This window comes from Silurus aristotelis, assembly GCF_946808225.1.
Source record: "Silurus aristotelis genome assembly, chromosome: 8".
Classification (NCBI taxonomy): Eukaryota; Metazoa; Chordata; class Actinopteri; order Siluriformes; family Siluridae; genus Silurus; species Silurus aristotelis.
Genome location: NC_139581.1, coordinates 18617649 through 18643617, shown reverse-complemented (window position 1 = coordinate 18643617; position 25969 = coordinate 18617649). Strand labels below are relative to the sequence as shown.

Below are 25969 nucleotides of genomic sequence, written 5' to 3'. Positions count from 1 at the left end.
ACCTGCTCTGGACCTCAGACCGGGTCTACAGATCATCCAACAGGACAACAACCCAAGCACACAGCCAAGATAACAAAGGAGTGGCTATGGGACAACTCTGTGAACGTCCTTGAGTGTCACAGCCAGAGCCCATACACATCTATGAAAAAAAAACTTTCTTTCAGCTTCTCCCGTTAGGGGTCGCCACAGCGGACCATCCGCATGTTTTTACGCTGGATGACCTTCCTAACGCAACCGTCCCCATTTATCCGGGCTTGGGACTGGCACTAAGGCTTGTGTAACCTTAATGGCTGGGGTTGGTTCCCTGACCAGGGATCGAACCCGGGCCGCAGCGATGAAAGCACCGCATCCTAACCACTAGACCACCAAGGAACACATCTATAAAAAGATCTGAAAATGGCTTTGTACTGACACTCCCTATCCAACCTGATGGGCCTTGAGAGGTTCTGAAAAAGGAATAGGAGAAACTGCCCAAAAACCGGTGTGCCAAGTTTGTAGCATAATACGCAAAAAAGACTTGAGGCTATAATTGGTGCCAGAGGTGCTTCAACAAAGGCTTTTTTCACTTCTCTAACACACTCTCCATTACTATGTACTGTTGATCCCAGGTACTTAAACTCATCCACCTTCACCACCTCTTCTCCCTGCAACCGCACCACTCCACTGCCCTCACTCTCATTCACACATATGTACTCTGTCTTACTCCTACTGACTTTCATTCACCTTCTCTCCAACACACACCTCCACTTCTCCAGGCTTTTCTTAACCTGCTCCCTACACTCACTACAAATCACAATACCATCCGCAAACATCATAGTCCATGTAGACTCCTGTCTAATCTTGTCCGTCAACCTGCCCATCACCACTGCAAACAGGAAAGGGGTCAGAGCCGACCCTTGATGCAATCCAACTTCCACCTTGAACCAGTCTGTCGTTCCTACTGCACACTTCAGTGCTGTCACACTGTCCTCATACATGTCCTGCACCATCCTTACATACTTCTCTGCCACAACTGACTTCCTCATACAATACCACAACACTTTCTCCGAATCCACAAACACACAATGCAACTCCTGACATTCTCTTTACTTTTTTCATCAACATTCTCAAAGCAAATACTGTGTCTGTAGTGCTCTTTCTCAGCATGAAATTATACTGTTGCTCACAGATGGTCACCTCTTCCCTACTCTTTCCCATAACTTCATGGTGTGACTGATCAACTTTATTCCCCTGTAGTTACTGCAGGTCTGCACATCTTCCTTATTCTTAAAAATCAACACCAGCACACTCCGTCTCCATTGCTCTAGCATCATCTCACCTTCCAAAATTCTATTCTATACGCATATACTGTATGTAACATATGTATATTTCGGTAAATATGTTAAATAATAAAAACATCCACTTTGTAATATTTTAAAATATATGTGGCATATAAATACAAGTATCGGAATGATAAAATTTTACTGCTACCATCATAATGTGAGGAACTGCAAATGTAACACATAAGGCATCCAAAGAAAAAAAAAATTTAAGTAATTAAATGAAACCATCACACAGCATATAGATAAGTGCATATGTTATATCTGACACTGCATATTTGTGTTGTATAATAAGGGCATTTAAATGCTAAAATATATTTACAAAACAAGCAGACAAGTCCAAATTCGGAATCAAAAACATAACACAGGAATGAGTCAGGCGATCAGCAAATAACAAGAATGAGGCAAAATAAAAACATGGACAAATACGAGGACGAATGGCTTGGTAAAGACCAGCGCCAAACACTGAACAATACTTTGCCATCTGAGAATGGAAACATTGGGTATTTTATGACTGAATACTAAAAACAGCTGTAGACAATTGGAACAAGTGAGGAAATTAACAAATGAGAAGACAAAGACAAAACAAAAGAATGGCTACATAAACAGAAAATACACTGCAGTACGCTGTAGCACTGCAAGTCAGCGTGTGGTCCGAGACCTGGGAGTGAAGGGAATAATCATTGACACCGGTGTACTCCGTCTCAAAGTGGTCACCTGAATGAAATATGTTAAAAATCAATAAATGATGACTAAATTGACAGTTTAAGTAAAAATTGCGAAAAAAAAATGCAGTCTTAAAAAGTCTTACTTGTTTGGTAGTAATCATAAATTTTGATCACAGCCGACTTTAAATTCTTGACAGGAAGTACCTGTTTCATGTTCAGACAATAGGTGATAGGAGTATTCCTTTGGAGCTGTTAAGAAATACACCATAAGTAATATTACAAACATGCCACACCATATCTCTTAAAAGAGTAAACAGTTAAATAATCTTTCTCGCCTCTTTGATATACATGACAAGATGGTCGTCTTTGGAATCGACTCGTTCTACCAAAGTGCCCTTTTTTAGCTATAGAAAACAAAATGAGAATTATTGTACCATTATCTTTTCATCCTGCCATTTATTGTACAAATGTTTTAGCAACCCTACTACTCCTTACCTCACCGGGATCTGCTGTGAACCCTGATAAGAGTTTTATTTCTACAATGATCATGTTAGTGCTTTCAAGTGTCCCAGAATATCTGGAAAAAAGTTTCAGGAGTATTTAAATGATCAATGATACCAAATATCATGTTGTACATGTCAATTTATTGTTTTTTAACTCAGACACTATCCCAATATATACAGTAAGTCATAGCTAATTTTGGCAATATTTAAACTATTAGGAGTCATTTACTGAAACTTTGATAATAATAAAATATCGTCTATCGTTTAATCCTCTGTATATTTCATGAGAAACACTGACTACAAAACTTACATGGTGACAATAATTAGGTGAAACATGAAACAGATGTATGACTGATTAGTGCAGCATGATACTTGGAATGTGTAGGTGTAGTGGCTGATTGCAACCATAGTTCAGGGTCACAATCCTGACAATAGTAAAGAAAAATAAGCTATTTCCTTTAGTTAATTATTTTTGGGGTAAATAAAGTGTATAACTGACTGCCTTTCCAGTGATTAAAAAAAACAATCTCATATGATTCTATTTCAGAATGATATGGCAGGAAAGACCTGACGGAAAGCCTACATGCCAGTAAATTGTATTAGCCAAATGATGTGCAAAGAAAACCTGCTTTTGAAGTTGCTTAGATAAAGTCTCAATACAAATGACTCTACTCATGTAAATATGGAGGCACCATTTGTATGAATCTTTTTTAAGAGAATAAAAGATGGATGCACTGACCTGCACTGACACACAGGATGATCCCTTCACATCAATGCTGTATTTCCCAGGAACATCCTGCAGTGATCTTTCTTGGTACAGTAACTTATTGTCCTGGTTCACATCAAAGTTGTGACTGTCTCCATCTGCTGATGTTACAGTTACTGTGCTAGAGCCGTCTGAGCTGAACACCTTAGTGGAGTAAAGCGCCAGAGCCTGGAGGGCCACAACTGTGTCCTGGTGGGGAAAAAATAAAACAAACAATACAACTTTAACTTTTAACATGCTTTATCAGTATTCTGATTAAATGAAAAAAAAAAAATGTTAAAGGAGGGCTGCAGGTTAATTGAGTACCTGAGTAGATGAAAAGCCTCCATAAGGATTTTGCTTCTTTACCAGCCATCTGACTATCCGATTAGCATAACCCAAATCAGCAGCAGTGAGTTCACCTGTAGTGAGAACTGCTAGCAGCACATAGGAACTGATTTCCACTGACAATACACTGGAGCCATCTGATGCTGACTGAGACCAGTGAAGATGACCAGCTACAGTTAAAGGTTATTAAGACATATACAGTCAAGTCCATTAACATTTAGTCATTGACAAAATTATTGATATGCTACCTATCTACAACAGCATATACAGTATGAGTAGTAATTACTGATTTTGAGTTTAAAGTGAACACCTTTACCTTTAAAAAAATTTTTTTTGTATTTTGTTTTTAGCAAGTGAAGTGCATGCTTCCACTCACTTCAGTTCAGGTGATAAACCCGGCCATTGTAAAACATTCTACCGGTACTTTTTTGCCTTAAACAAGTCTGGCTTCTGACTTTTTCCTGTTGCGTTTGCTAACAAACACATAATTGATAAATACAACGGAGTTTAGATCCATATGCCATGATTAATGCCCACACCATAAGATAATGTAATATGTTTTACATTATGAGAAATTACTACCCTTCTCCTTACACTTCTCTTCCCGTTATTCTGAACCATTCAGATTTCATTACACGTGTCTGGAGAAAGCTGTTCCAAAACTGTACAGTTTTTTTTCTAAATGTTTATCTGGTCTTACTGTTTTTCTGGCTTACCTGTGTTTTGCACCTAGTGGTAAACCCTTTGTATGTACTATGGTAAGGGTCTGTCTTAAATGTTGACTTTAACATAGATATTTCAAAATCCTGAATTGTGTATTTGATATGGATAACTGTTGTGAGGAGGTTTGCCATCACCAGGGAAAGAATTCTTTCTGCCATCCACCATAGTTGTCTTGTAATCTGGGTCTTCTGGTGTTACGGAGCTCACAACTGCATTCCTTCTTTAAAATAATATACCAAATAGTCGACTAGGTCACACCCAATCAAAATTTCTTTCAGGAATTTCGTTCTGTGCTGGTTTCAAATTTTGCAGAATGAACACATTTGGGACAAAGGAAAAAAACATCATCTAGTATATAAATATAAGACCCTAATTCCAAAAAAAGTTGGGAAACTGTGTTAAATGTAAATAAAAACAGAATACAATGATTTGCAAATCTTATAAACACATATTTTATAAAAAAAAAAATAATAATAATAATAGTTATTTAAAAAACATGCTTAAACTCAGAAGTTTTAAGGGAAACACTTAGAATTTTATGGCTATAACGGGTCTCAAAAAATTTGGGACAGGGCCATGATTACCACGTTACCACTGTCTCTGATGTCCCTTTTTTGTAATTGGGGTTATAACAATGGTGTTATGGTATAGAATGGAGAGTTCCTAATAAATGCGTTTTACTTGCCACTCACAAATAATGAACATTTGTTAGATTTGTAACTAATATAAATGCTACATATTCATCCATCCATTCAGTACCTCCTCGAACTGCGACATTATCCAACTTTTTTAGTAGCTGCTCCCGAATTTTATTCTCTCCAGCTAGACTGAAAGTGTAGGCCAACAGCGCAGTTGTGTAGGTGTTCTCCAGTTTATCAACAGAATATTTTAGGCACAACAGTCCATTATTTACAACAGGATCCATGTACATTATTGTGTAAAGAAAAATAATAGAGGCAATGCATATCCACAAAGGATCTTATCTTTCAAGGACTCATTTTACAAATTACTTGTTTGAGGATCAAGCCAGCTGAATTTGATAAAAGTTTGCTTATTCTACTTGGAATAAACTGTGGTTGATGCATTTGATAATTTTTCTTTTTGTACTGCCATGAACAAGCAGAACGTCACTAGGTTATGTATGTAACCCTATTTCCCTAAGGGAACTGCGTCGAAAATTCTTTGGGAACGCCTTAGATCTAGGTGTCCCTTAAATCTATCGTGACAAACCAGTCCTTGGACTTGATCTGAGGCACGGTCTCCCTGAGAGTGAGCATTCTGAACCAGAGCCTCATGAGTGAGCGGTTCAAAGAGCGTAGATCTAAGATCGGCTGCATTCTACCATCCTGCCAACGCAAGTGTGAACCGCCCACCCTGAAGCAGGGCGCTCTGATTGTCAGCTAGCATCTCTTCAACCTTGGGCATATCCCCATAGCCGCACTCCCTGAACCCCACTATATTCGCGTAAGCGAATGCGGGGCAAAGGTACGGGCCGCATATGGCGTCTACCAGGACCTAGACACTTCAGTGTTTATGGTTGGGAAAGAACGATAGGCCCCGGGGTGGAGGTTTTGGCACGAGAAACAGGAAACGCTCATCCAGCTTGCTGGGAATGCGTTACTTCCGCTTCTCATCAGGCCAAGCTAACTCCAGCTTAACGATGGCCCGCGTCACTACCTCCAGGACCTCCTCGAACAGCACAGGCTGTCCACAGGAGTCCATGGGCTCGATGGCATCCAACAATTTTCCCTCCTCGGAGAAAGAAATACGGAGCTCCGCATTACACACGCCAGAGAATAATATAGCGCTACATAGAGCTAAGCTAAGCAAACAACACATTGGCTACTCTTACCTGCACTGTAATGCCCAATTCAAGAAACGATGCAATGATATAAGCAGTAATGGTCACATCATCATTTACACCACCCTGGAATACAGTACATAAAAAGGAAATTAATTGAATCCAATTAGAAAAGCGTTCTAAAATATGATCTTCCTTAGTATACACACAAACATACCTTCATTCTGTTATTAAAGAGACTTCCCTGTTGTATAAAACAGCCATCTGATCTTTACATACTTAGCAGCCATTTCTTTGCACTGTCAATGCTTTCTGGATCAATAAAGATGTAACCATGTGCTTTGCCAAATGTCCTCAAGACAAATGCAGTTAACCTGGTGGTTGAAATTTATTTTTACATCTAAACATTTTGTACATAACAGAAAATAAATAAATAAATAAATAATCATGAAGAAGAACTTACAAAGAATATTTGTCTGGATAATTACTTGTCATTAACATTACCTGTTTTCAAAATTGTATGCTTTAAAATATTCTTACCATGTGTTCCCCTCTCCCCTGCCAAATGTACTATATGCACCATTTATATGTTTATAGTTAAGTTGCCTCTGGTATCCTGTGTAAAGGTAAAGAATGTTATCCTGGTTAGTTCAGGAAGTCAATTTTAGTTGGCCAGTCTTGATCTGTAACATTAAAAAGAGAAAGATAATCTCACTGACCACTCTTAAGGAAACCAGCAGCCCTCTCACGAATTGCTGAAGTGAGCTGCTTTGTGTTCTCTAGATACTGTAGAATGTAGATATTGGGGGCGAGAAGTGCAATGTTTTGTTCTCCACAACCATAAGGCATCTTTAGCAGCCCATCCAGATTTTTCAGCGCATGGCCAAGCATGTCTCCTACAATAGAATGCAATAAAATTCTTAGTTCATCAAGCTACATGGTGCATCTGACAAAAACACAATTTATGAACAATCTGCAACAAATAACCATTCCCTGAACCTCTGCTGCTCTACTTCTAATTCGTAACAAAAGGCAACAGAAAGCCATTTTGTTTTACAATATAGTGTAAATTTACACCATGCTTAATACTTAACATGCTTTGTATTTGAGATCAACAGATTGATTAATCCAGATGATTTTTCATCTGGAATCTAGCTTCTCAACAGTTCTGCATGTCCTTTGTTGTATTTTTCATTTCATGATGTGCTAAATGTTTTTAAATCGGGAAAGGTCAAAAGTAGGCTGCAACTAACGATTATTGTGATACTAACTAGACGATTATATTATTTTTTTCCAGATTAATCACATAAATTTGTTTATATTTTTATTTGATGTTTTGCTTGTTATAACTATATAAAACTCTAATTCATGGTATTTATGTATAAAGATGTACTTAAAAAATACAAAAGCATTTAGTGTTTAACTATCTTTAAAGAGTTTAACTATCTTTAATTTAGACATTTTAAATCTTATAGTGGATGCTTGATGAGTATATGGGGGATTTCTCCTTTGAACAAATCCACTCATGCTTGGTTGTTTTTGTAAAAAAAAAAAAAAAAAAAAAATAATAATAATAATTATAAAATTAAATAAAACCCATTTCAAGGTCAAGCAATTTGTGTAAATTACCATTTGTATTGTATTTTGCAGATGGTAGGCTAAAAAAGCCTATATAAAATATAATACATTTATTTTTTCATTTGTAAAGATAAAAGCAGCTAAAATCAATTTAATTGTATATAATAATTAGTTAATTAGTTAATAATGATATATGCTCAAATTAAATGGACAAACATTGAAAACAAGCATTTGAACGTAGTAAAGCCGCATTAAATCACGTTTGAAAACGATAAGTTTACTATCTTACTATTAGTAGTTTACTATCAATAGCACTTTATTAAACTATACCATTTTTACATGATTAGGTTTACACAGTTTTTGCTTACCATGCTGTTGACACAATAACACCATGACACCATGTCATCATGTGCAAGAAAACCGGTGTGTTTTCCTTTTGCATGCTCATGCATCACTGTGGTACCTCCATGCCACACAAGCCCCGCTTTGCATAACGTCCAGCTACAATTTTCTTTGTGTTTTAGTTGCGTTTAATATAAAATTCTCCCATGGCTTGGATGACATGGGATGAACACTTTTCCTGCTGCAGGTTGACCATCTACCATGCCAAACCTTTACTTGAGCAGTTCAACTAATCGATAAAATACATTTATACATAATAGACTTTGCCTCTTTAAAATAATTAGTTGCAAACTATTTCTCCAACTGTTTAATTTTATTAACCCTTACTTTTTCCTGACTTTTATTGCCACCAGTCATCAAATTCAAAATGCCCTAATTTTTTCTTTAAATGGTACATTTCCTCAGTTTAAACAATTATGTATTCTATGCTTTATTGTGAATAAAATATGGGTTTATTAGATTTGCAAATCATTGCATTGTTTTTATTTACATTTTGGGCTTGTATTAAGCTGGTCACTTCATGTCTTACTTTCGAATCCACAGGAAAACCGCAATGCACAGAGAAAATGCACATGCTGTAAATGCATAAAAATCCACAGAAAGCCCAGGGTAATTTTATAAGGTTAATATTGATGCTTCTGCTAGAGATGATGTATGTGATGCAGCTTTGGTTGCAGTGAAAGAAGACTTGTTGAATTGTGTTTATTGAGTTTCTTGCTTCAGTAATGCCATTTATTATTATTGTATGAGACACTTGTCTGTGGGGCAGCACTCTGCTATTTCTGTGTAATATTGATGCTTCTATAACGATTCTATTACTAATGATATTAAAAGGTGGATTGATTCAGGCAAGACACTAATGGAGGCCTAAGTGTAAAATGCATGGACTGCGACTGTAGTACCACAAGTACCACAAACTACTGTCTGGCTCAACTACATTGGCTGTACTATGGAAAGGGAGATTGTGAAAAATTACCTTTTTGTTGCAACATTCATTTTACAACCAGAAAGTTTTCTGTCTTACCAAGTACTGAAACCGAAGCTCGTGCTGAACCTTGCATTACGTTTTTAGGAAGAATGAGCTTCAACTTCTGTAAAACACTGTTCCCTGTAAGTGAGATAAAAGCAATTTCCATCTAATTTCCATCTTTAACCTCCTAAGACCTGAGCTTTGGTTTGGCTTGCATTTTAGATTTCTTCCAGTTATTTGGGGCTAGGAAGAACCAATAATTATAATAACCATATATTTTCTTTGAACATGAAGCTCTTCTTGGAAAAAAATTATGTCACTTATGTAGACACTCGGTCTGTATCTACAGAAAACGATAAAGACACCATTGTGCACAATGTCCACGTATGTGGACACCCAGGTAATAGGAGGTTAAGTAGTAATATGTAGTAAAATGCAAATAGAAAGAAATAGAATGTTAAATACATCACTTTTAAACTGACACAAGCTTGTTTGTTTAATCGATTAGATTAAAAAGTAAAAATATATCTACAAGTCTAACCTTGGGGGCATAATAACCAGCTCTGACTCTTCATCATTTAATTTCCTTCAGCCTACAGGGGAAAAAGTATTGTTAAATTATAGCCTAATGAAGAGGGGTTGTACAAATTTAGTGTTAAGACACCCACCTGTACAATTAGGCTTTGTGTAACCGTGTCAATGCGGCCTCTCTCTGGAACACTCACAATCTCATTGTCACACAAAATCTGGGATTGTTCTGCTTCTGCACTCACCGTCACTTTAACGACTCCTATAGCATATTAACAGTTTTGAGTATTAAGTACAATACATTGAAAAACAACTGCATAGAATTGCTTGTGGAATGGGTGGGAATTGTAGAAAAAACGATCCAATGCAAATATCTATTCTATGTCTCTGTTATTTACTTGTTAGCTGCTCAAAGCAGCTCCCAGAAAATATAAAAATAAACAGAAAAATATATTGGTTATATCAACACCTGTACCTGGTCAATCCACAATACGTTCTAATCAACTTACAAATTAAAATGATAAATTATCATTCACTAAATAACCAAATCACACTGGACTTGCAAAGACCTCCATATACTGTAAGAGTTTAAAAGAAATGTAGGACTTACCAAGCACAGTGGGAATCAGAGTCCATTTGAAGGTTTTCCTTCCATTTGCACAAAGGCAGGATGAATTGCCTGGAGAAAGAGCTTTCATAATGTAGTCTGAGGAAGCCATTGGAGTCACTTTAACCTATCGATGAGGCACATGCCATGAATTTGCTGCACATTTGTGATACAAGTCACAAATGTTATTAAGTCAAACGATGCACAAATGTTTATTAAGTAAAATCTTTTTACAATACCATAATGCATTTGGAAAGGTTATTGAAGACAGTGGCCTTCAACTCCAAAACCTCTCCTCGTATAATAGAGTAGGGCAGCGAGAGCTCCAGAAAGAATGGCTGAAATACAGTGAGCTGAACAGGAGGAGCCAGTCCCAGACCTACAGAGGACATGCAGAAAGCCTCTGTCTCCCAAGTAGTGATAGTGTCAGGAACAGTGACAGGAAGTTCTACTGATCCAGAGTCTCTGTGGAAAACAATGTAAACAGAAACAAATTACACTGTGTAAAAACATGCAAATTGTAAAAGTTTATGCATAGATTTTTAATTGTCAATGTAATTTTTCTGTTGAATCCTCAATAGGTTTAACTGTAAGTACATTAAACAAATGTGGAATACTGTGGAATTGTGTGTAGCTGTTAAATGTTTAAATAGTTGCATTTATTTTGTAATCTGTTTTAAACTTTTCCTTTGTTAATGTAAATTTTATGTATGCCAATTTCAACAATTTGCCAATTTCAAAATCATAAGCCTGAGGCTCACAAGAAGGCCTCTCCAGTTAAGCTCAAGACTAAGGCTAATAAGGCTGTACAAAAGTAAAGGTGGGCTTGCCCAAGCTAGAGCTTTAAAAAGAAGCCTCTCAGGCAAAGCACAAGGCTGACTTGCACTCTATGACTTTTTGATTATCAAGGCTCCTCAGATGATGTTATGACTCTGCCTCCTGCTTTGGCAGACGGTGATGCTGCTCCACCCCCTGACTTCCTGGATGATGTCACCACTCCACACTGGGGCTCTGTCAACACTCTACCTCCTGATTCCTTCTGTTACTCTACTTTCTGCCAAAATGAGGATATCATTCTGTCATCTGATTACCTAGCATAGGATGCTGTCATTTTGCTCCAGTGCTGGGCAGTCAACGTGCCAGCCCCCCGACTCCAAATCTGACCACTTGATTCCTATGCGCACACCTTCTAACTTTGTTGCATGGTCTTTACATATCAGCTCTTTTCAGCTCTTAACTTGTTTTGTGGCATTCAGCCTAAAATACACTGCTGCTTTGCTTTTCTATTTTCTATGTAGCCTAATATATTATGACTTTTCTCACTTGTTTTTATTTGGTCTTAATTAGTTTATGTATTTAAACCCCTGTGTGTAATTGCTCCAGAACGAAATCGCATTCATTTAATATCTAAAAATCAGAACTTCACACCACTATTATTTGGTTTTCTCTCATAATAGATTGAGAGAGTATAAATGTGTGCACCTTTTAATATACCTATAGGTAATGGGTAAATTCACCAACCCCACTTCAGACAGATGCCATATCCATGTTTCAGGAAAGAATTTGCGAACTGTCTCAGTGACAGTGGTCACTGGGTGATTATCATCTTCAAAATATGCTGATGATCCACTAATAGCAAAGTCATTAGCTACATAGCCATGTAAGAAAAGAAAGCAGAAAACATAAACAATTAGCAGTTTATTAGCTAAAATTAGCATTTTAGACCACTTTTAAATTGTTGAAACAGAATGAGAAATATGTACATAACATTGTACTAACCGTACTGGTATCATTGGTATACATTTAGCAGTAACATATTATGTAATATACAAAATTTATAGGTAAGAATAAAAACATTTATTATTTAAGGTATTTCATATATTTCATATTTAATTTATTTCATATATTTTAGAAAAGGCACTGGATATACCATTATAATCTTCATTCAGCTCATCAAGGATCAACAAACACTCAAGAGCCAAGTTTGTTATCATCTTCATCCCCACTCCCTGTCAAAGTCATAATATAATAAAGTATAATTAAATAATGTGTTTAATGTTTTATGAAGTATTTATTAAATTAAATGTACTTATTATTCCTGCTAATGGATATTGCTTATACTCATAATAATGGTTATATGCCATGGATGACATCACAATACACACAACTGCAAGGGAACAGTGATTATATTTATTACTATATTTCCAACAATTTTACGTTACTATTACTATGTGTTATTTACAGTATTGTTAGCATGGCTGAGGCAGGCGCAGGGGCCAAGAGCCAGAAAGCTCTCCACATTTAAGTTGTAATTTGGATTGTTTACATGCTATTAGTATTTAAGTTCATGTAATTTGGATTGTTTACATGCTATTAGTATCAAACGTAAAATAGCTTTATTTTAATTTGTAACTCATTGTCACTGTCATTGTCAGGGAGTTTCACATTGACTGTTCTAGTTCTGCTGAACAAGGTGGACTACAATGCGTCGACTATAGAAAATTCAAAATTTAGGTGTAGAAAAGTCTAAATGGAAGCAGGCTGGCCTGATTTGGATGTTTTATCAATATGTCTGTCTTGCATATTATGATGACCAGTTGTGGCCAAATGCAGAATTCCTACCTAAGTTACACGCATTTGTTTTTTTAACCAATTTGAAAATTTTTATACAGAGGAATGACAATTTAACTGACACTCCTTGTGAACAGAAGCAATTCACATATCAGACTGTTAATTTGCTTTGGGGAAGAAACAACTGGTGATTACCATCTGTAAAAAGAGACTAAGTGGTTGGGTATTGAAAGTCAACATCTCAGCCAGAAGGCAGGCTCGGTTAAGAAACAAATATGAAACTCAACACAGACAGTTCCTAGATATCAAAATTGAAACGGTGACCCTGGAACTGTGGCTGAAATTTTCCATTATTTCTCTCTTATAAATATTAGATGTTTAGGAATGCACAGGAATAAAAGCTTGAAGTATTTTGTTTTTTTCTGTATCAATTTAGTAGTCACGGAGAGTGCTAGATTTTAAAATATGCTCAAAAACTTTGCATTTAAAGATTTAGTAAATCTTAACCTTGTTTGAGTTTAGACGGTTCTCAGAATCCAAGATGAACACACTCTGATCTACAACACTGAGGCCACACAAAGATCCAGGATAAGCTGATAGCTTGAGAGCAGAGGTGGGAAGTAACGGAGTACAAATACTTCGTTACTGTACTTAAGTAGATTTTTCTGGTATCAGTACTTTACTCCACTATTTATTTTTCAGACAACTTTTTACTTTTACTCATTACATTTTTACACAAATATCTGTACTTTTTACTTCTTACATTTTCAAAACAGGCTCGTTACTTTAGTTTTAATCCACTGATTTGGTGAAATATAAAATTTCTCTTTTCACTGCGCGCTGATTTCAGCCGAAAATCCGATTTTATGTTACTGCGCGTCTTTTTCAATCCGCTGAAATACATTCATTAGGTAACAACATGGGCGTAAATCCCGGGGGGGACGGAGGGGACATGTCCCCCCCCATCCGAGGGTTGTGCCCCCCAAAAAAAAATTATCTAAAAAATATCGCACTCTCTATTGTAACCAATATATCTATGTATACCTATATAATTGTGTAGGTAGAAAAAAAACAACGCAAAAATGCATTTAGAAACAGTTCCCCCACCCCCCTTCCTCACAGTGGTTTGACCCACTGCCTGCTTTCCCAGTTCATCTCACCTACTCTACACACACACGAGTCAGGTGTGTGTTCATTTCACCTACTCTACACACACGAGTCAGGTGTGTGTTCATTTCACCTACTCTACACACACGAGTCAGGTGTGTGTTCATTTCACCTACTCTACACACACGAGTCAGGTGTGCGTTCATCTCACCTACTCTACACACTCGAGTCAGGCGTGTGTTCATCTCATCTACTCTACACACACGAGTCAGGTGTGTGTTCATTTCACCTACTCTACACACACGAGTCAGGTGTGTTCATCTCATCTTCTCTACACACTCGAGTCAGGCGTGTGTTCATCTCATCTACTCTACACACACGAGTCAGGTGTGTGTTCATTTCACCTACTCTACACACACGAGTCAGGTGTGTGTTCATTTCATCTACTCTACACACACGAGTCAGGTGTGTGTTCATTTCACCTACTCTACACACACGAGTCAGGTGTGTGTTCATTTCACCTACTCTACACACACGAGTCAGGTGTGTGTTCATTTCACCTACTCTACACACACGAGTCAGGCGTGTGTTCATCTCATCTACTCTACACACACACGAGTCAGGCGTGTGTTCATTTCACCTACTCTACACACACGAGTCAGGTGTGTGTTCATTTCACCTACTCTACACACACGAGTCAGGTGTGTGTTCATTTCACCTACTCTACACACACGAGTCAGGTGTGTTCATCTCATCTTCTCTACACACTCGAGTCAGGCGTGTGTTCATCTCATCTACTCTACACACACGAGTCAGGTGTGTGTTCATTTCACCTACTCTACACACACGAGTCAGGTGTGTTCATCTCATCTTCTCTACACACTCGAGTCAGGCGTGTGTTCATCTCATCTACTCTACACACACGAGTCAGGTGTGTGTTCATTTCACCTACTCTACACACACGAGTCAGGTGTGTGTTCATTTCACCTACTCTACACACACGAGTCAGGTGTGTTCATCTCATCTTCTCTACACACTCGAGTCATGCGTGTGTTCATCTCATCTACTCTACACACACGAGTCAAGTGTGTGTTCATTTCACCTACTCTACACACACGAGTCAGGTGTGTGTTCATTTCACCTACTCTACACACACGAGTCAGGCGTGTGTTCATTTCACCTACTCTACACACACGAGTCAGGCGTGTGTTCATTTCACCTACTCTACACACACGAGTCAGGTGTGTGTTCATTTCACCTACTCTACACACACGAGTCAGGTGTGTGTTCATTTCACCTACTCTACACACACGAGTCAGGTGTGTGTTCATTTCACCTACTCTACACACACGAGTCAGGCGTGTGTTCATCTCATCTACTCTACACACACACGAGTCAGGCGTGTGTTCATTTCACCTACTCTACACACACGAGTCAGGTGTGTGTTCATTTCACCTACTCTACACACACGAGTCAGGTGTGTGTTCATTTCACCTACTCTACACACACGAGTCAGGTGTGTTCATCTCATCTTCTCTACACACTCGAGTCAGGCGTGTGTTCATCTCATCTACTCTACACACGAGTCAGGTGTGTGTCTGCGGCTCAATTAATGTTCAACTCCATTAACTAGGGTATTTTATTCACTTTAAATAAAGCGATTCTCTTTAATGTAGTTGATGCAGACTCATTTATAAATTAGTTGCGGCAAAAATGCTGATTAGCGATGTAATTTTCAATGAATCTGCTCTATTAGTGATTAAAATATGACTTATCTAGTGAACGTTAGCTTGTTTACAATAGCTGTAGCATAGTGCACTGACACTAACACACCAAAGCCGTTTCCCATGCAGTGTTTTATTTGGGACGACTTGGTATAATGTTAATTTAACATTAACGGCCACAATTAGCATATTGTTTATCTGTGCATTTACTAAATGAGCACTGTGCTACATCCGAACTGACCCCACTGTATTTTTACAATCAGTTTCTATTCTGTTCTTAAGTGTCTTTAATTAATTTTAAATAAAATGTTAAACTTTTTTTTAATTCCTTGTTTTGCTTTGTCATTGAACCTGAGAAAAACTTAAACTTAAAATAACCATAATGACGCAGTCTCCATGCACAATAATAAAAGCAAAGTGTTTCACTGTGGAGACACTGTGTCATTATAAGTACAATTTGACTGTATTATTTGTGTCCCCCTTCGAAAATTGCTCATGAGAAATTTTATATTTATTGTCCCCCCACTGTTAAATGAAATTTACTCCCATCTATCTATCTATCTATCTATCTATCTATCTATCTATCTATCTATCTATCTATCTATCTATCTATCTATCTATCTATCTATCTATCTATCTATTGATCTATCTATCGATCTATCGATCTATCGATCTAATATTAATATGATGTGAGGTCCATTTAACAGCTAAAATAGGTAGAAGTAATAACTACTTTTTACTTAAGTACATGTCAGAGCCAAGACTTCTTGACTTTCACTTAAGTAAAAAGGTATAATCAGTACTTCAATTTTTACCCGAGTATTTTGAAACATGAGTATCTGTACTTCTACTTAAGTAAAGGATGTGTGTACTTTTGCCACCTCTGCTTGAGAGTGTGGCTGAGCCTTGGAGGGGGAGAACTGTAGCGAAACCTGGAGTCCAAGTGTTTCCTTTTTTTTAAATTTTTATATCTGTTTAGATTTTTTATATCTCAAATTAGAATCAAAATAGTAGATCACACGTATTGACTAACCATATACAAAAATACACAACCCTAATAAAAAAAAAATTTGTGACACTGTAAAATATAAATAAAAACAGAATTCAATGATTTGCAAATCTCATAAACCAGTATTTTATTCACAATAGAACAGAGAACAAATATAAAATGTTTAAACTAAGGAAATGTAACATTTTAAGGAAATGACTTGACAACTTGTTTTAAATGGCTTGCATATATAAGCAAGAGAATTCTAACTGCATACTACATTTATTACAATAGCATGACTTTGTAGTAGAAGAGTCTGGGTGAGGAACTGGCCTGCCTGCAGTCTAGACCTCTCATCATTTGGCAACATTTGGTGCATCATGACATAAAAAAACACAATAAAAAACACCCAGAACTGTTAAGCAGCTAGAATCCTGTATTAAACCCATATAGGACAACATTCCTCTCACAAAACCTTAGCAACTGTTCTCCTCAGTTCCCAGACGTATATAGACAGAAGACGAGATGCTACTCAGTGTTAAATATGACCTTGTCCCAACCTTTTTGAGACTTGTTGTAGCCATATCAGTTTGAACATTTAAGATGTTTTTTGTTGTTGTTTTATTGTGAAAATAATATGGCTGCAAATCATTACATTCTGTTTTTATGTACATTTTACAGTGTCACAAGTTTTGGAATTAGGGGGAATTTTGTAAAAAAAAACATTTGAAGTTGGCATTACCTGATTTCTAAAACATTTTTCCACCTCAAAATTCTTGTTAGCAGCGATGACTTTTTCACTGGGCAGGGCAGAGTACACCACAACCTCCACTGCTGGAGCAAACTCAGCAGCAGCTGACAATATGAATGAGATTTTTCCCCCTTGGATATCTGTAGAGCTTTCCACTTCAACTTTCTCATGCCCATGATGTACTATAAGTCCTTTAGATAAGCCCTGGGCCAGAGGCAAAATATATGTTGGTTTTAGTCAGGTACATTTCATTTTGAGCTGCTGATATTTAGGTAAAACAGTAGACTTGCATTTACTGTCTTGGTTAACAATATTACTGCTTGTACTTACCATGTATATAAGATTAATGCTGAAAATTTCAGTAGTTTCTCCAACAATATAGTAGTTAATTGTTATGGGAACTTCAGCACCACACTTGAATGTTTTCTCTGAACTCTCTATTGTCAGTTCACTGAACACTGGACTGTACGGTGTGGCAGGTTGGAGCAGATGTAAATGTGTATCAGCACTTGTAAAGAATGGTGTTTTGTATTTATGGTATTTTTCCTCTGGATCGACACTTGCCTAGATAACAGTAAAATGATCAATCCCTTTCAAGATCTATTAAAATGATTTCCTATTTCTGTGAGTAATCGGGTCATCATACAATACCCGCAATTGAATCTCTGTTGTAGGATGTTCAGGTGGAGCAATTAGGAAACGTGCTAATCCATTTCTATCTGTAGTAAGAATAAGTAGAACCCTTAGAGGCCAATGTTCACCTTCTGAAAGATACACCTTCTTGTTAGAAATTGGTGCTCCACTGAAGGTACTAACTTTGACCTGTTTAAAAAGAACAATTAATAATTTGTCAAAAACAACACAAATAAAAAAAAGCAGAATGGGTGGACAAATGAAAGTGAAAAAAATTTAAAGCAACGAAAACTTACAAATCCTTCAATAACTCTCTCCCGTTCAAAGTGTTTTGGTAAATCCACAAATTCCACTTTACCAATTTGGTAAGTGCTATGATTTTAGATTTTACAATGGACAATTCTGCCCAAAAAAAACCCAACAACATAAAATGCAATTAACGTTATGTAATACATAATAATATACATAATAACAATAACATACTACTTTACAACAATTTCAGCAAAACTGGGGATTAAAAATTAGCAATTAGAATGTTTTTTTTGTCTTCTTTGTTTCCATTTGATAATATAATCTGATACTGACTCACCTGTTCCTTCGTCTGTTACTGTAATGTGAACAGCCAGACAGTTGTCATATAAGTTTATAAAATTTGCCACATTCAGTATATGTAAGGCACAACCAGTCTGACTCATCTATTGGGAAAACACAAAAAATACACGGTGAGGACAATTTAAAAATATTAACCTTTATTTTAACACCTTCTTTTAATATAGTGTTACTTATGCACCTTCACTCTTGTATCCCGGCACGGTGCAATCATTGGGGGGTTGTTATCAAGATAATCATTCCAGTGAAAAAACTTACAGTGACAGAATTGCACCAGTGCTGAACCAGGTACTGGCTGTCCATACTTGTACCTTTAAAAAACACAAGCATTGACCTTTGCTTTGGACTGTGTGTTAATTAAATACATAGGTATATTTTAATTCACTATTTTTATTGTTTTTCACATGATACTATCACTTACCTTCCACAAATCTCCAGCTTCAGTTCCTCCTCACCGACACTATGTTCTCAAACTTGGGTAAAACTAATAATAGAAATAATAATAATAATAATAATAATAATAATAATAATAATAATAATAATAAAAATAATAATAAAAATAATAATGATTATAATAAGTCATATAATAATATGATTATAATTACAAGAAAGTCCTTATGTATGGACAGAAAAGCAATAGAAAGTGAATCTTACCATATTTTTCCACATTAAAATAATGTCTGAATAATTTCCCTTCAGCATTAGCAATTATCTGATACTGTCCCAGTGGAGCCTCAGCATTCAGCTCATGTGAAAGCAGGATAATCTATTACCATTATTACTCTGATTTGTTCATACAAATAATAGATTCAATATATTTGATATAACCAATAATAACCAGTGTAAGTAAATATAATAAATGAAAACAGTGTCACAAAAAAAGACAACAAAAAATAATTACGGACATATAGTGGAGTTACATTTTCTTACCTCAATTATTACTGTGCCGTACTATGAACAATTTGGGTGGACAAGAAGGTATTTTATTTAATACACTCTTAAAACAATTTACCAACATTACACAAAGAAAAAACACAGAAGAGCCTTTTCGTACAGTGAATTGTGAACAGATTACAGACTTATTATTCTAAAAGTACCGTAATTTCCAGACTATTAAGCGCACCCTAATATAAGACGCACCCACTGAATTTGACAAAGATTTATATTTTGAACATAAACAAGCGTACATTGAAACTAATGAACTTTACACAGGCTTTAATGAAAGACAGTGTCTGTTACACGGCTTGTATCTAAACAGTAGCCTACCAAGAAAGTCATTGTTCACTGTCTTCCTCCTTCCTTTCACAAAAATGTATCTCGAGAGTTTATCCTTTGGCATCGTCGTGCGTTTAAAAATCACTATCGGTGAAGCTTTTTTCCCGATGCCGTGCAGCTCAGAACACAGGTGAAGTGCGTTTTTTCATGCCCGGTTGTTTTCAGCATGTTGAATGATTCGCATTTCCTGTAGACAGTTCGAGTGAGTGGCAGGTCAAACGTCAGAGGAACCGCATCCATATTTATGATGTGGTGCGGCCCAATTCAGTGGGAGTGCACCTGATTTAATATAAAGAATTTCATTGGTTCACCTGAACCCGTTCGGCAATTTCATTAGTCTAATGTTATGGGGCTCATTTTTTTGTCTTGAAGCTTGTGAAACCGGGAAAAACCCAGGAAAAACCCATAAAATAGTCGCTTCGTTGTTTAAGCCTCGGGGTTCAAAGCGTGGCAAAAAAGTAGCGGCTTAAAGTCCGGAAAATACGGTAATAAATAAATAATTATTTATAGAAAAAATCATCTTTTACCTTTTGTTTAAGTGGAATAAAATTTTAATCCAAAGCGACAATTCTAAAATTTTCTGTAGAAAAACAAAATGTGGCAGAACAAAAACTATTTTTTAAGTTGCACCAACAATTCAGTAAAATAAAGCCCTCAATGAATAATTCTAATAGAAATAATGGAGAAATATATGGAGAACGAATCACCTGTTTGGCCTGGATTATAGATGGGCTTATCAGTTTGGATCAATACCATTGCATCATAGGATTTAAACATCACTTTCGTATTTTCTGTCATATTAAAGCTTTCACCCTTGACCTCTACATGGATCTCCTGCACTGATTCACCCTCCACCTGTGGAGCCTGTGGAGATGTGTTCCATGTTAAATGACATCATTAACTAAATATACCTTTTTTTTTTTTTTTTAGTAGTATAATATTTAAACAAAGTAATACAGCAAGGGTAATAAGTATTTTAGATTCAGCTTTTGTTATTTAATATTCCAGTCTATATTTCCACTTTACATTTAATGTATTTTGTACTTTGTACTTATGAGTTTAAATAAAAAAGATATTTTCCATAAGTGTTAAAGGATCTTTTTAGTAATACTGTAACATGGTTGGGAATATAACAGTTGTTTCATTGAACAATTAGCAATTATGATTAAGGTGACATGTAACTCCTTACATTTCATGATTAAGTGACAATGAAAAGGCTTAAAAAGCTACAGAGGATTTTACAACAACCTTTCAAACTAATAACATTGAAGTTAGAGAGAACACTAAAGAAGTTGTGTTTCCATGTAGAAACAATGAAATGTACCACCCTCCACACAGATAGGAAAATTCTCGGCTTGTCTTGTGAAAGGTGGATTTAAGTGTAACAGGTTTGCCTCCATCAGTCATAGATAATAAACAGAAAGCCTGTTCAGAAAATTCTGAAGGAAGAGTTTAGTAAGAGTGTAGTGGAGGTGAAGAGAGTCTCTGATAGGGTGATGGAAGTGAAGCTGGAAGTTGAAGGCGTGATGATAAATGTCATCAGTGCTTATGCTCTACAAGTGGGTTGTGAGATGGAGGAGAAGGAAAAATTCTGGAGTGAGTTAGATGAAGTGGTAAAAGGGGTTACCTAGGAATGAAAGATTGCTGATTGGGGCAGATTTAAATGGCCATGTAGGTGAAGGGAACAGAGGTGATGAGGAGGTTATGGGTAGGTATGGCTTTAAGGAGAGAAATGTGGAAGGGCAGATGGTGGTAGATTTTTGCTAAAAGAATGGTAACAGCAGTGGTTAACACTTATTCTAAAAAGAAGGAACATCATAGGGTGACATATAAGAGTGGAGCAAGTTGTGTACAGGTGGACTATGTTCTATGTAGGAGATGCAACCTGAAGGAGATTGGAGACTGTAAGTTGTTGGCAGGAGACAGTGTAGCTAGACAGCATCGAATGGTGGTCTGTAGGATGGTTTTGGAGATGAACAAGAAGAGGAGGAGAGTGAGAACTGAAAGAAGAATAAGATGGTGGAAACTGAAGGAGGAAGACTAGTGTGAGATTCAGGGAAGAGGACAGACAGGGGCTCGGTGGTGGTGAAGAGGTGCGGGATTATTGGGCAACTGCTGCAGAAGTCATAAGGGAGACAGCTAGAAAGGTATTTGATGTGACATCTGGAAATAGAAACGAAGATAAAGAGACATAGTGGAATGAGGAAATGCAGGAGAGCATAAGGAGAAAGTGGTTGGCAAAACAAAATTGGGATTGACAAAGAGATGAGAAAAGTAGGCAGGAGTACGAGGAGATGCGGCAGCAGATGAAGAGGGATGTGGCGAAAACCAAGGAAAAGGCATATAGGGCGCTCTATGAGAAGTTGGACACTAAGGAAGGAAAAAAAAGATTTGTACCGATTGGCCAGGCAGAGGGACTGAGCTGGGAAGGATGTGCTGCACATTAGAGCAATAGAGGATGGAAATGGAAATGTGTAGACTAGTGAAGAGAGTGTGTTAAGAAGATGGAGGGAGTATTTTGAGCAGCTGATGAACGAGGAAAATGAGAGAGAGAGAAGAGAGAGAGAGAGAGAGAGAGAGAGAGAGAGAGAGAGAGAGAGAGAGAGAGAGAGAGAGAGAGAAGGTTGGATGTTGTGGAGATGGTAAAGCATGAAGTGAATAGGATTAGTAAGGAGAAAGTGAGAGCAGTGATTAAGGGGATGAAGAGTGGAAAGTCAGTTGGACCAGATGACAAGGAGATGTTTAGAAGAGATGGCAGTGGAGTTTTTAACAAGATTGTTTAACAGGATTTTGGAAGGTGAGAAGATGCCTGAGGAATGGAGAAGGAGTGTACTGGTACCGATCTTTAAGAATGAGGGAGAATGTGCAGACCTGCAGGACTACAGGGGAATAAAATTTATCAGTCACACCATGGAGTTATGTAGTGGAAGCCAGGCTGAGAGAAGAGGTGACCATCTGTGAGCAGCAGTATGGTTTCATGCCGAGGAAAAGCACCCAGCACCATCAATGATTTTCTTGGGAGACATTTTTGTGACTTCTAGTGAAATAAAAATATAACACTAAAAAAGAAATGTTTTTGCTGCACTGAACAACGAGAGCGACCGAGTGACACAAGATAAATCTAAAAGACTGATGCTACCCTCTGGCCAAAAGCAGGGAACCGGCAGCGTGGGTTTGCTCGTGCCTTCGAAATTTGCTTGCAAAATAGGGTGAAGTTTTGCAATCAAGGTCGCTTGTATCTTTGCTTGCTCGTACTATTAGTTGCTCGTACAATAGGGTTTTACTGTACTATAGTGAAACTCTGAGCAAAGTGTAACCTTACAATAAATATTTTTAAATTCCAGAGCTTAAAAATAAATTATTAAACAGAATAAAAATCCACTGCCCCATTTTAATTTCAGCAATATGAGATGTTTCAGGTGTCTGAACACTTTTGCAAGCCACTCAGTATATTCAATGTAAATATTGTAAAGTAACAAAAACAAAATCCCAAAACTTAATTCTTCACATTGTATATGGGATTACTAACCTTAAACTGAGAGCACTGGTGAAACTCCTTTTCTGTTGTCTCTTGAAAAAGAGTTTTGCTCTGATTCCCGTAAATTAGATAAATGTCCATTTGCAGAGTCTCATTAGGCTTCAGGAGACTCACACAAAATTTGGCCTCAGAGCCTGACTCTATGACTGCAGGGAATGTCACGATGAAGTGTCTAAAAAAAATTATAAAATCGTTTTTTTTTAGAAGAAAAAGTAAAGAAGTTATGTGAGATTAACTATTGTAGTAATTTAGAAAACTTGGTGTACTCAATCAGCATTAAACTGCAAAACTGTAGACAGATTGACATGTTCACATGTCTCACTGACTACCCTGTGTAGATTTACAGATCATAATAGGTGGAAGATAAGCACTGACACACTTCTTTATAGACTTTTCCCTTACACAAAGTGGAACATAGTTTCCAGCTGAAATGTTTCCTGCTGTCTTGAAATAGGACTTAAAAAGCTTTTCCACAAATTTTAGGGGAAAATGGGCAGGATCTTCCACTGGTGAGATGAAGCTTTCACAACATTTAAGCACAATTCTGCTAGATGTTTCAGTTTGTTAATGATAATTAGGGGAGTTGTGTGAGTTAGTAATTGGTGGAAGAAAACTATTTATATAAAGTGACAGAATGTAAAAAAAAAAAAGGAAGGAAATGACTATCAATTGCATAATCCAAGTGCAACATGCTGTAATCTGGCCTGTTACACAGCTCAAAACTCTTCTTGGTTCTTAGTCCTGTTCCACCACTACATTACATACAAGCACATAAAAATGCAATAACTTGAAGTCTTTTTCTCTGCCCCCTTGTTTTATACTGCATATGCCTGACTTCAGCCTGATCTTATTGTTGATTTTCAGATAATGTATGTTGTATGGAGACTTGTTTATTGTGTAAATTTTGGTATTGACCCTGCCTTTTCTCAATCTGATCTTCAATCTGACCATCACTACATTCTCTTTATGGCATTTACAATCATGAAAACCTTTGTCAAAGCAGAAATACATCCAGCATGACTTTCTGTTTTACTAATACATATAATTGCTATAACATATTAAAGTATGACTTTATATTCTCCTTTATTCTTACTTACGGTTTTGATGTTATTCCATAAACACAGAGAAACAGTAAGCAGATGAGTAGCCATGTCCTATTCTGAAACCTGCTGAACACCATGTTGAAGTTCTGATGTTCAGTTCCTATAAGGGATAAGGATGAACAATACTAGCTATGTACATTTGCACACAAAATTCTTTATGTATTTTTGCACATAGGGAAACGATAAGCTTAAAAAATCTATTAATACGATGGAGATATGTGGTACGGAAAGGACCAGCCCTCCTTGTTTATGAATCCCAAATCGAAAGTGAGAATGTTTTGATGCAGTGCGCATGCGCACTCACAATGTGCTGCTTGGGACAGCATATAAAAAAGATCATTATTCTTCAGAGGGACACATTTATCGTCTCTGGTACAGTTGTAATCTCATCTGTTTTACATTAAATGCTGTTTAAAACGAACTCTTTGAATAATAGTTACAATTTTAGTTTAGGTTTTTTCTTGCAGAACAGAACGACACAGCTTTAACACTCGGATTTTGTCATATTTCTTCAAAGCTTTTTTTTTGGACAAAAACTGTATGCAACAATCATTAGCACGAAGCTTCTGTAGCTGTAGTGGGCGTGTTCATGTTTTCTTTTAGTGCAGAGAAGCTCAAGGGCACGTGGATCAAAATTATCCTGTGATGACCGTTGATTTGGGTCCCCATGCCATATATCAGTAAAGGAAATAAAGGATAAAATACAATTTGGATAAAACTACCCTTTTTTTCTGACCTGCTTTATGTCTTTGATTAGATAGATAGATAGATAGATAGATAGATAGATAGATAGATAGATAGATAGATAGATAGATAGATAGATAGATAGATAGATAGATAGATAGATGTGTTTAAGTCACAATATGTGTAGAGAACAAAGGGGTATATAAATTATTCAGTATGTATATGTGATATGTATTCAATACTGTACAGAAGTTATACACAGCGATTATACAGTGTTTATGCAGTGTTTTGACATTGTAGTTTATAGTTCAGTAGGGTGATGGTGGATAGAAAAAGCTGGCCCTGAACCTGCTGCTTCTGGTGGTTATGATCCTATATCTCCTTCTTGATGGAAGGAGGTTAAACAGTTTGTGACTGGGATGTGAGAAGTCCTGGATGAAGTTGTGAGCTCTGCACAGACATCTGCTGCTGTCACCAATGGCAGGTAGTTGGGTGCCAGTGATGCATTGGGTGATTTTGACCACCCTTTGCAGGGCTTTATGTTAACACACAGTGGAGCCTCCATGCCATACAGTGATGAAGTTGGTCAGGATGCCCTCGATGATTCAGCGATACAAACTGGTTAGAATCCATTAGTATTGGTTTGTTTCACATTGTACTGTGATGTTTCACTGAAATAGAATTTTGAAAACAAAACATTAGTTAAGCAAATTGAGTCTTGTTTTTATGTATTAATAAAAAAATATTATGACAATAAATAAGATCATGGCAGCATTTATTTTAATATAATGATT

The 25969-nt window shown here is 36.8% G+C and overlaps 1 pseudogene across 1 annotated transcript; it reads right to left on the bottom strand.

The window, feature by feature from the left end:
• Positions 1 to 1408: 1408 nt before the first annotated feature.
• Positions 1409 to 24757, bottom strand: LOC310730583 (alpha-2-macroglobulin-like; annotated as a pseudogene). Its single transcript, XR_014538395.1, has 20 exons — positions 24486 to 24757; positions 23380 to 23560; positions 20558 to 20714; positions 11714 to 11840; positions 10432 to 10657; positions 10196 to 10319; positions 9726 to 9847; positions 9599 to 9650; positions 9112 to 9195; positions 6827 to 7003; positions 6648 to 6723; positions 6325 to 6481; positions 6160 to 6233; positions 5066 to 5229; positions 3563 to 3753; positions 3058 to 3445; positions 2483 to 2571; positions 2323 to 2391; positions 2131 to 2236; positions 1409 to 2036 (listed from the first exon to the last, which is right to left on the bottom strand). The product of XR_014538395.1 is annotated as an alpha-2-macroglobulin-like (transcript).
• Between the last annotated feature and the right edge of the window lie 1212 nt (positions 24758 to 25969).